This window comes from Tachyglossus aculeatus, chromosome 2, assembly GCF_015852505.1.
Source record: "Tachyglossus aculeatus isolate mTacAcu1 chromosome 2, mTacAcu1.pri, whole genome shotgun sequence".
Classification (NCBI taxonomy): Eukaryota; Metazoa; Chordata; class Mammalia; order Monotremata; family Tachyglossidae; genus Tachyglossus; species Tachyglossus aculeatus.
The window spans coordinates 150,100,156-150,112,783 of NC_052067.1; the positions used below are offsets into that span (position 1 = coordinate 150,100,156).

Here is a 12,628-nt window from a genome sequence, read left to right on the forward strand (position 1 = left end):
CAGGACTGTGCTCTATCCAGTAGAACACACTGCTTCTCTAACATTAAAATTAATGTCTAAATGGATGTCAGACCAAGATTTACCAAAAGAGGCCAGGTAGGACTTTCTGAGCAGTTGCAATACTCCTCACTAAATATTTAAAAACTCCTCACTCCTCACTCCTCCTATGTGCTACATTTAGCATCAACTGGCAGTACAGGAACACAAACAATGACTAACACAGTCAGTTTGGAGCAATTAATTAATTGTTTTATTGATTTAGTCCTTATGTATGCATTAAGTACTTACTAAGTGCCAAGCACAGGCACATAGAAGCAGCATGGCCTCATGAGTAGAGCACAAGCCCGGGAGTCACAGGGACCTGGGTTCTAATCCCAGCGCAGACCTTGGGCAAATCACTTGACTTCTCTGTGCCTCAGTTATTGCATCTGTGAAATGGGGACTAAGAGTGTGAGCCCCATGTGGGACAGGGACTGTGCCCAACATGATTTGCTTGTATCCATTCCAATGCTTAGTACAGCGCTTGACACATACCACAGTTATTATTACAAACAAGCAGCATGGCTTAGGGGAAAGAGCCCGGGCTTGGGAGTCAGAGGTTGTGGGTTCTAATCCCTCCTCTGCCACTTGTCAGCTGTGTTGGGCAAGTCACTTAACTTCTCTGGGCCTCAGTTACCTCATCTGTAAAATAGGGATGAAGATGAAGCCCCATGTGGAACACACTGATTACCTTGTATCTCCCCCAGTGTTTAGAACAGTGCTTGGCACATAGCAAGAACTTAACAAATACCAACATTATTATTATTATTGGTTAAATGTTGGGTAGGTACAAGATAATCAGATTTAACGGCCAGGTTCAGACTTTTGGCAGACTTGAGGCAGAGAAAAATCTACCCCATATTGTTTTGTTTTGTTTTGTATTGTTTTATGTTATTTGTTAAGCCCTTACTATGTGCCAAGGACCGTTCTAAGTGTTGAGGTAGTTACACAGTAATCAGGTTGGACACAGTCCATCTCCCAGAGGGGGCTCACAGACATAATCCCCATTTTACAGATGAGATAGCTGAGGCCTAGAGAAGTTGTGATTTTCCCAAGGTCACACAGAAGACATGTTATATTGTTATTATTTTTATGGTATTTGTTAAGTGCTTACTATGTGTCAAGAACTGTTCTAAGCACTGGGGCAGATATAGGGTAATCAGGTTGTCCCACATGGGGCTCACACTTTTAATTCCGTTTTTACAGATGAGGTAACTGAGGCACAGAGAAGTTAAGTGGCTTGCCAAAGGTCACACAGCAGACAAGTGGAGGAGCCGGGATTAGAACACAAATCCTCTGACTCCCAAACCTGTGCTCTTTCCACTAAGCCTTGCTGCTTCTCCACATTGAGCGCTCCTAAGTGCTTAGTACGGTGCTCTGTAGACTGCAAATAAATATAATTGTCTCACTGACAGTGGCAGAGCAAGAACTAGAACCTGGGTCCTTCTGACCCTCAGGCTGGTGCTCTATCCATTAGACTACACTGCTCTATTGAGCCCTTAATGTGCGCACAACACTGCATTAAACACTTGGGAGAGTACAACTGAGTTGACAGGCACAATCCCTGCCCAAAGGAATTGCTTCCAAAACTGTAGCTTCCTGGAAGGCTAAAGATGAATTTATGACCATGTATATCTGGGCCAAAGACCACATGTCTGAAGAGAGAAGGTGGAGTAATTGTGTACTGATATGGGCAGGGAATGTGTCTGTTTATTCATTCATTCATTCCCATTTATTAAGTGCTCACTGTGTCCAGAATACTGTACTAAGCACTTGGGAGAGTACAGTACAACAGAAGACAGTCACATTCCCTGCCCACAATGAGCTTACAGTCCAGAGTGGAGGAGAAAGACATCAATACAAATAAATAAAGTTACATATATGGACATAAGTAGTGTGGGACTGGGAAGGGGGAAGAGCGTAGGGAGAAAGTCAGGGCGATGCAGAAGGGAGTAGGAGTAGAGGAAAAATGGGGCCTAGTTGTACTGCACTCTCCTAAGCGCATAGTACAGTGCTCTGCACACAGTAAACACTCAATATATATGATTGGATGAATTTATCTCCTTCATCACAGCCCAGGGGCTCAGAGAAGCACTAGGAATATGCAGGTGCAGACACAGGGGGTGGCTTGGTCTCCTGCAATGTGGAACAGGACTGGGCATCTTGGAGTGTGAGTCCTAGACTCCCACATGCCTCTCAGACAGAGCCGAGGAGAGTGATCCCCACAGGCTCTCTTCATTGTCTTGCTGGCTTCACCTCAGCCAAGTGATTAAAGTTGTTCCTTGCGGAGAGTCTGTCTGGCACCATGCTATTACTTTGGTCTCAAAGCGGTGGTCACATTTGGGAGGGCCTGGAGCAGTGGCCTTTTTCCTTCCCCTTTCTTCTTTTTTTCCTCTTCTCTCTCCCTCCCTCCCTCCTCCCATTTTCCCTTCCCTTCCTCCTTTCCTCCCTTTTCCCTTTCTCTCTTCCTTTTTTCTTTACAGAAGCAGCATGGCTCAGTGGAAAAGAGCATGGGCCTTGGAGTCAGAGGTCATGGGTTCAAATTCCGGCTCCGCCAATTGTCAGCTGTGTGACTTTGGGCAAGTCACTTCCCTTCTCTGTGCCTCAGTTACCTCATCTGTAAAATGGAGATTAAGACTGTGAGCCCCCCGTGGGACAAGCTGATCACCTTGTAACCTCCCCAGCGCTTAGAACAGTGCTTTGTGCAGAGTAAGCACTTAATAAATGCCATTATTATTATTCCTTTTTGCTTTCAGTCATTCAATCATATTTATTGAGCACTTACTGTTTGCAGAGCACTGTACTAAGCGCTTGGGAAGTACAAGTCGGCAACATATAGAGACAGTCCCTACCCAACAACGGGCTCACAGTCTAGAAGGGAGAGACAGACAACAAAACAAAGCATGTAGATGGGTGTCAAAACCATCAGAATAAATATAATTATAGCCTAATGCATATCATTAATAAAATAAATATGGTAGTAAATATGTACAAGTAAAATAGAGTAATAAATATGTACAAATATATACAAGTGCTGCAGGGAGGGGAAGGAGGTAGGGCGGGGGTGGGGGCAGCCTGGGGTGGGAACCTCTCCCTCCCTTCCTTCCATCCCTCCCTGAACATGAGAATTGAGAGGTTGGCATTTCCAGTTCCCTTCCAACCAATTCTGTGAGAAAATGCAGAGTAGAAATCCATGATAATTACAAGAAATCCAGCTATTTGGGAGAAAGCAAGTGGTAACCCTAACATTTCAAAGCCCTGTCATTATTCAGAAATTACTCAATCCATCGAAACATGATCTTAATCAGTAAGTCAATGGTATTTATTGAGTGCTTACTGTTTGCAGAGCATTGTACTAAGCACTTAGCATTTGGGAGAGAACAATATAACAGAGTTCGTAGGCACATTCTCTGCCCACAGTGAGCTCACAGTCTAGAGGAAGAAACAGAAATTAATATAAATAAATAAATAAGTACTGTGGGGCTGAGGGAGAGATGAATAAAGGGTTTAAATCCAAGTGCAAGAGAGATGCAGAAGGGAGTGGGAGAAGAGGAAATAAGGTTTAAACCAGAGAAGGCCTCTTATAATACATTTCTTTCATTCCTGGGAATTCTTACTCTAAACTGTCTGAAATTCTGAAGCCTAATGAGTACAGTTAAGTACTGCTCTAACTCAAGATTTCACATTATTTTAATGTTCTCCATTTCCAAATTCTTGCTTCTAAACTCAGCTTGCAGTGGGAAAGGCTCCAACATCATCTGTGTTCATGGAATTAGAAATGATCCCCAAACAGAAAACATCTTAGGGGAATGCATCCTTGAAGTTTCACTACTTCAGTTACTTTTTCGTCTCTCTCTCTCTCAATCTCTGTCTGTCTGTCTGTCTGTCTCTTTCTCCTCTTCTCTGTAAATCTTATTATTGGATCTTCTTAAGAGTTTGATACTCAAGACCGATGATATGTAATGGCTCGGCCACTTCAGCATATTTATTTGATCATTTTACCTTCCAGTTTGGCCTATTGGTGATTTATTTGCATGAATGAGGAGTTTTTTAGTTTCCGTAGAAAGAGTCTGGAGATATCCTCAGAGAACTATGACATTATTTAACCTATTAGTGCTAGTAAATGCCTGTTCACATAACAGAATTAGTCTCTGAGAACCTTTGTATTTTCATCAATTTCAATGATGGATGTTCAAGTACATCCAGGTATCTCGAAATGCACCTATTTCTGGAATTTTTAAATTTGGCGTTAAAAGTAGAGTCTTACCCCCCTACCAAATGGTGTCAAAGATGAATAAAACATTCAAGGGGAAGCCTGTTCCCTGATTCTATTTTTGATCTGAAGTGTATCCATAGTTACAAAATGATTAATTTTGTCAAGCAGCATGTAAAAATCCTCAGTATGTTATGAGTTACTTGGTTACTGAATGTGCGACTACTCTGAAACCAGGTGAATGTTTTCATATCTATTCTGAAGATAAAGCTAAGGATAGAACATCCACAACTCTTGTAGATTAACCACTAAGGTGAAAATGTTGCTTTTAAGGTTTGACTCATTTATGAATTTGAAAATAGATGAGGGTAGCAGGGTTTTGTCTTTCCTTAGCTATCTTGCAGTTGCCTACTTACTCTGTTCTCCCACTACACTCAGTTTGGGCTTTCAGTCATCCAGGCAAGCTTTCTTTTTTTAATGGTATTTGTTCTGTGCTTACTATGTGCCAGGCACTGTACAAAGCTCTGGGGTGGATACAAGGAAGTAGGTTAGATACAGCTCATGTCCCACCTGGGGCTCCTAATCTTAATCCCCATTTTACAGATGAGGTAACTGAGGCAAGAGAAGTTAAGTGACTTGCTCAGGGTCACACAGCAGAAACGTAGAGGAGCCGGGACTACAACCCAGGTCCTCTGACTTCCAGGGCTGTGCTCTTTTCACTAAGCCACGCAACTTCTCTATTGCATGTTGTGTGCAATCTCCCCTCTCTGTCCCATTTCTCAGGTCTTTTCCCTGAGAAAGAAGCAGCATGGCTCAGTGGAAAGAGCACGGGCTTGGGAGTCAGAGGTCATGGGTTCGAATCCCAGCTCCACCAGTTGTCAACTGTGTGACTTTGGGCAAGTCACTTAACTTCTCTGGGCCTCGGTTCCCTCATCTGTAAAATGGGGATTTTAGACTGTGAGCCCCTCGTGGGACAACCTGATCACCTTATATCCGCCCCAGCACTTAGAACAGTGCTTTGCAAATAGTAAGTGCTTAACAAATGCCATCATTATTATTATCTCAGATCTGCCAAACAATCTACTTCCCCAACCTGAAAATCTTCATGAGGTAGCCATCTCTGCTCAGGGACGTTCTCCAACTACCCCTATGTTCCTGGTCATGCCATTTTATCTGCCCCTTTAGAATTCCTAGGCCTATATATTTATTTATTTATGTTTAATTTACTATTTACTCACTAGCTCACTTTTTATCATATCCCTTACTCCTTCACCTCTTTTCCAACTGGCAATTTGTGTTTTCTCCCTCCCCTATTACATTCTAAGTCTCTCTAAGGCTGGTACATGAGCTGTAATTTCCATTGTCTGTTCCCAAGTGCCTAGTTCAGTGTCTGCACATAATAGTTGCTCAGAAAATACCATGGTGGTAATGATGGTATTATTTAAAATATGCCAATGTAAAGAGATTAATTTGAAAAATGGGATAGAAATCTTGATTTGTTTCATCTACAACTATAAGCATTTTAATCTGAAGAGTTAAATTCTACAAGAGTTGGGCACCTTTTTCAAAACAAATTTAGTGATTATTAGACATTTGGTGGAGCCCAAAGGACTTGATCACCAAGGAAGAAAATGAGACTAGACTCCACTGAAAATTCCATGTGGGAAGGAAACATGTCTACCAACTCTGTTATAATGTACTCTCCCAAGCACTTAGTACAGTGATCTCTACACTATAAGCACTGGATCAATATAATTAACTGGTTGAGAGAGTTTTGGGGAATGATAATATGCTCCTCATAAAGTTTTGTGATCTCTCCCTTGAATACCATTGACTATTTTAGAGTGGTAAGCATATTCTATGCTCAAAAAGGATGAAAGGGACCCAGGAGAATGGTGCAAAATAGCCATCTCTATCTGTGTCTAATTTCCTCTAAAAATGGTTAATGTTATTTCTGATTCCACTGTGAGGGATATCGAATGTAGGGATGAAAAGGGAGGACATAGACAAGTCATCGGTGGCAAGATTGATCAAATCAAGGTACAGTGAGTAGGTTGGTATTAGAATATCAAAAGATGTGAGTTGGGGTTAATGAAGGGGTGAGCTAATTGATTGCCCTACAAAAGATGGTAAGGAGTTTGTGTTTGAATCTAAGGTCAACCTCTGGGTCTTTCTGAGGAGTGAGGAGATAATGTTGGTATTTGTTAAGCACTTACTATGCAACAAGCATTGTTCTAAGCGCTGGGGTAGATACAAGGTCATCAGGTTGTCCCATGTGTGGCTCACAGTCTTCATCCCCATTTTACAGATGAGATAACTGAGGCACAGAGAAGTGAAGTGACTTGCCCAAGGTCACACAGCAGATAAGTGGCAGAGTTGGGATTAGAACCCATGACCTCTGACTCCCAAACCAGGCTTCTTTACACTAAGCCATGAACTGAACCTTTTTTTTATTTTAGAAAAATGTTCCATTCAGCAGAATGAAGTAAAGACTTGAGTGGGGAGAGGCAGGAGGCAGGGAGTTCAGTGAGGAGGCTAATGCAGGAGTCAAGGCAGGATATGACAAGTGCTTGAATCAGTGCAATAGTCGTTTGGATGGATTTTAGCAGTGTTGTCAAGATAGAACTGATAGGATTTGGTGACAGACCGAGGGTTGAATGAGAGAAATGAGTCGAGGATAATACCAAAGTTACATTCATTCAGTCATATTTATTGAGCACTTACTTTGTGCAGAGTACTGTACTATGTCCTTGGAAAGTACAGTTTAGCAATAAAGAGAGGCAATCCCTGACCATAACAGGCTAAATGGCTTGTGAGACAGGGAGGAAAATGGTGAGGTCTACAGGGATGGGAAAGATAGGGGGATGCCAGAAAATAAGATGGGAAAAGATGGGATGGGAAGATAAGTAATTTTGGGCATGTTAAGACTACATTCTTCTTCTGGGAACCTAATCTAATCTTGGGTTCACTGTCACTGTCCTCTCCAGGTTCTTCTCCTCTCTCTCTGACTCTTTGCTTCTTCTCAGTCTTTTTAGCTGGGTCCTCCTCCACCTTCTGTCCCCCAGCTGTGGATGTGCTTGCCACAATGCTCAGTTCTGGATCCCCTTCTATTCTCCATCTACACCCACCCCCTTGGAGAACTCGTTCACTCCCTTGGCATCAACTACCATCTCTACATGGATGATTCCCAAATTTTCCTCTCCAGATCTGACCACATTCCCCTTCTACAGTTCTTCATTTCCTCCTGATTTAGGATAGCTCTACTTGGATATCTTATTGACATCTCAAACTTAGCATGTCCAAAACAGAACTCCTCAGCTTCCTGCCCAAACTTTGCCTTTCCCAAGCTTTTCTATCACTGTAGACAGCACCACCATCGTTCTTCTCTCACAAACCTGTAACCTTGACATTATTCTCAACTCTTCTCTCATTCCACCCTCACATTCAATCTGTCATGAAATCTTGTCAGTTACCTCTCCATTCACTCATTCATTCATTGTATTTATTGAGCGGTTACTGTGTGCAGAGCACTGTACTATGTACTTGGAATGTGCAAATCAACAACGTATAGAGATGGTCCCTACCCAACAACTGGCTCACAGTCTAGAAACAATCCAAACTCTGCCAGGCTGACCCAAGTGGTCATCATTTCCTGCCTTAATCACTGTATCATTCTCCTCACTAACCTCTCTGCATCCCATCTCTCCTAAGTCCATACTTCACCCTGCTGCAGAGATCATTTTTCTGAAACACCATTCTGTCTACATCTCCCCATTCCTCAAGAACCTACAGTAGTTGCCCTTCCAGTTGGGCAACTAAAATTGGGATGATACAGAGAAGATTATAACATGTCCCCTGTTCAAGGATGACATACAAATTTGAGAGGTGTTCCATATTTTTGTGATCTGGCAGTATGAGTTTGGTTGCTTGAGAAGCAGAGTGGCCAAGTGGAAAGACCACAGGCCTGGGAGTCAGTGGACCTGAATTCTAAACCTGACTCCACTGTACGCCTTCTCTATGACCTTGGACAAGTCATTTCACTTCTGTGTGCCTCAGGTAACTCATCTGAGGTAAAATGGGGATCACAACTGTGAGCTCCTCATGGGATATAGACTGATCCAAACTGACTAGATTGTATCTACCCCAGTGTTAACTACAGGCATAGCACATAGTATGCATCTAACAAATACCATTAAAAAAATCCCCGCAGCAAATGGAAACACCTTAACATCTGCATTGACAGTCAACTATCTGCCTCCTACCTTACCTTGCTGATTCATTCAGTTGTATTTATTGAGCTCTTACTGTGTGCACAGCACTTTACTAAGTGCTTGGGAGAGTACAGTACTCCAACCCAACCTGCACACTCTGATCTTCCAGTGTCAACCTACTCATTGTACCTCAATTTCTTCTATCCCCTCACTGATCCTTTGCCCACATTCTTCTTCAGACCTGGCACTCCCTCCCTCTTTATACCCAACAATCCACTATTCTCTTCACCTTCAAAACTGTATTCAAATCATATGTCTTCCAAGTGGCCTTCTGAACTAAGCTCTGCATTTCCCTTATCCACTCTCTTCTCTGTGTCAACAATGCACTTGGCTGCTTATTCCCTAAGCACTTTGATATTCACCCCAGCTCCACATTACTTAGGGAAATATTCTTCTATTTCCTCTATCCATAATGTATTTTAATGCCTATCTTCTTCAGGACACTGTAAACTCCTTGTGGGGCAGGGATTATGTCCGCCAACTCTTTCTACTTTCCCAAGCAGTTAGTACAGTCCTCTGCATACAGTAACTGCTCAAAAAATGCCAGTCAATAAATCAGTCAATAAATCGACTGATTGATTGGGTAGATGTAATACAATGAGCTCTGACTGTCCCTGTACCAAAGGGGGCTCAGGCTGTATCTGGTGATGCAGAAGTTCTTCCTTAAAATTATTTAAAATTTCCAACCATCTTGGAGAAAGGAAGAAAAATACAACAATATCCATGTACCTTTCATTACTCATACCTCGCTTCATAATATTCACTCAAAATAGTTTTAGTTGACTTGTGATAGGGAAACTCACTGAATGAGATGGATAGTTCTTAACAGTAGCAGTTATAACTCTGTGATAGTCTAATCCACCTGTAGATGTAATAAAAACTCAGAAGTAATTACTGTTGTTATAAGAGCTGCACCTGGATGGTGTCTTAAATTTCAGGATTGGTCTGTAAATCCATTTTACTTTCATTAAAAGCTAGGATTGTATTATTGTCTAATGGAGTCATGGAGGTCAAATTCAGCACTCAGGTAAGCCAATCACATAGCATAATATTTATTATCATGTGGTGTTTATGACTATTATTCCACTATGTTTATTTTCAGTTAGTCTCATAAAAAATGTAATGTTCACGTTCATTTTTCCAAGCCACATATCATTCTCCATAACCACATGATGATCATGCCTCTTTTTTAAAATGACACTAATAGCTATGATTTATGACTTTAGGTGAACACAACATGGCATTCATTGTATTGGATGATATCCAGAAGCATTTAAATAGCAATCTTCTATCTCTGTTTCTAAACTCTGAATTATGAACTGTCGCAAGGTATTATTGATTATTGCAGTAGATACTTAATGCTCTATAGTACTTATTAGTGTTTCAGAACTCCCTTTCTAACCAACTCTTACATCCCCAAGTCCCAATTAACGCACACACACACACACGCATGCATGCACAAACACACACTCTCAATCAAGCAATGATATTCACTGAGCATTTACTGTGTGCCGTGTACTGCACTTGGGAGAGTACAATACAAGAGTTGGTAGATACATTCCCTGCCTACAACGAGCTTAGAGGGAGACAGAGTTAAATAAGTTATGGGTATGACATCATAAGTTCTTTGGGACTGAGTGTGGGGTCAATATCAAATATGCAAAGGGTACAACTCCAACTACGTAGAAAACACCAAAGGAAAAGGGAGCCAGGGAAAATAAGGGCTTAATTGGGGTAGGCCACTTGGAGGATATGTAAGCTTAATAGTGCTTTGAAGGTGAGGAGTGTGGTGGTCAAGGATATATGGAGATAGAAGGATTTCCAGACCAGTGGGAGGATGTGGGACAGAGGTCAGTGGTTATGTAGTTGATATCAGGGCACAGTGAGTAAGCTGGAGCTAGAGGAGCAAAGTGTGTGGGCTAGGCTGGAGTAGAAGTGCAGTGAGGCAAGGTAGGAGGGGACAAGCTGACTGACTGCTTTAAAGCTGATGGTAAGGAGTTTCTGCTTGATGTGTAGGTTGATGGGCAACCACTGGAGGTTTGTAAGGAGTGGGGAGAAGTAAACCGAACTGCGTTTATAAAAATTATCTGGCAGCAGAATGAAATATGGATTGGAGTGGGGACACACACATAACTGTACACAATTACATTCATACATGTTCTTTTTTTTCTCTTTCTCCTCATTCATTCATTTAATTGTATTTATTGAATGTTTGCTGTGTGCAGAGAACTGTATTAAGTGCTTGGGAGAGTAAGATACAACAATAAACAGACACATTCCCTGCCCAAAATGAGCAGGGAATGAGTCTAGAGGGGGGGAGACAGACATCTAGATAAATAATTAAACTACAGATATAATAAATAAATTACAAATATTATCTTCTCTTTCCCTTCTCCCAACCTCCAGAAGTGTGAACAATGCCTAGCTGAAGAGAATGTAGTAATAATAATAATAACGATTATGGCATTTGTTAAGCACTTACTACATACCAAGCACTGTAATAAGTGCTGGGGTAGATAAAAGGTAATTAGACTGTCCCAAGTGGAGCTCATCATCTTAATCCCCATTTTACAGATACTGTAACTGAGGCACAGAGAAGTTAAGTGGCTTGCCCAAGGTCACACACTAGACAAGTGGCAGGATTAAAACCTACGTCCTTTGACTCCCAGGCCCATGCTCTTTCCACTAAGCCGGTGTGTCTGTTATATTGTTGTGTTGTATTCTCCTGAATGCTTAGTACCATGTCTGGCACAGAGTAAATGATCAATAAATACGATTGATTGATTGATTGACTGATTGACTGAAGGGACCAGATAGGTTTATAACTGTATTTTTGTGAACAGAATGAGAAAGTTTAGTCTCTCAATCAGAAACATCATTTTCAAATGGAAGGAAAACCCTACTATTAAAAATGTTTGAAGTTAACATTCCAAAACATATGATGTAGAGATATTTACAATTTATCATATGCATGTGCTTAATTTACTAGTGAACTTTAGGAAAGAATGAATTTGTAAAATGATTTAAGTCCATTTTGCAGTAAAAATATAAAAATGGAACAAGAACTATTTTACCCTAATTCTTAGAAAATGATTTTGGGGTATATGAATTGGCTGGAATTGAGCAAAACCATAGACCATAAAAATCTATGCTTTATTACAGAAGCGGCGTGGCTCAATGGAAAGAGCATGGGCTTTGGAGTCAGAGGTCATGGGTTCAAATCTCAGCTCTGGCACTTGTCAGCTGTGTGCCTTTGGGCAAGTCATTTAACTTCTCTGTGCCTCAGTTACCTCAACTGTAAAATGGGGATGAAGACTGTGAGCCCCCCCGCGGGACAACCTGATCACTTTGTAACCTCCTCTGTGCTTAGAACAGTGTTTTGCATATAGTAAGTGCTTAATAAAAGCCATTATTATTATTATAGTGTTAACCTAAAGAGCAGCAATTTCATTGAGACAATCATTAAGCATAAGAAATATTAATTGAATAATCCTCTAGTATCCTGAAAATGATACTGTGTCTCCTGATGTAGCACTTTGCACTGTTTGACACTTAATCAATCAGTGGCATTTATCGAGTAATTTCTTTGTACAGAACACTGGTCTAAGCACTTGGAAGAGTACAATACAACAAAGCTGGAAGACACGTTCCCTGCACACAAGACTGCAGTCAAAAATACATAAGTACTAACCTTCCTCCAGGAAGTAGCTCACCATTTGCATAATATGGCTCAAAATATATCACTCAAAATATATTATTTTAAATAGTAGTAGTGTTGGTAATAGTAATGGTATTCATTGAACACCGAGTGTAATACCCTGTACTCAGCACTTGAAAACACAACAGAAACTTCACGTATTGTCCCAGTCCACAACAAAGCTCACAGTTTAGTGGGACTGAGACATGCAGAATATTTCAGATACTGGTAACAGCAGACAGACTAGGACTCAATAGGAAGTAGAATTAAAATGCAGGATAAAATAAAACAGAATAAGTAATTGAATGCACAATTGGATGTATATTAGTTCTGAGGGGAAAGGAGTTGCCTTGAAGCCAACGGAAGGTGTTTTTGCTTACAGTGAGGGAAATGAACAGCCATTAGAAG

General features: G+C 41.2%; 2 non-coding genes across 2 annotated transcripts; one reads left to right on the forward strand and one right to left on the reverse strand.

The window, feature by feature from the left end:
- Positions 1-2,077: 2,077 nt before the first annotated feature.
- Positions 2,078-2,281, reverse strand: LOC119924685. Its single transcript, XR_005449382.1, has one exon. It is a non-coding gene; the product is annotated as a small nucleolar RNA SNORA73 family (small nucleolar RNA).
- A 5,768-nt stretch (positions 2,282-8,049) lies between these two features.
- LOC119924677 lies at positions 8,050-8,152 on the forward strand. Its single transcript, XR_005449375.1, has one exon. It is a non-coding gene; the product is annotated as a U6 spliceosomal RNA (small nuclear RNA).
- The last annotated feature ends 4,476 nt before the right edge of the window (positions 8,153-12,628 follow it).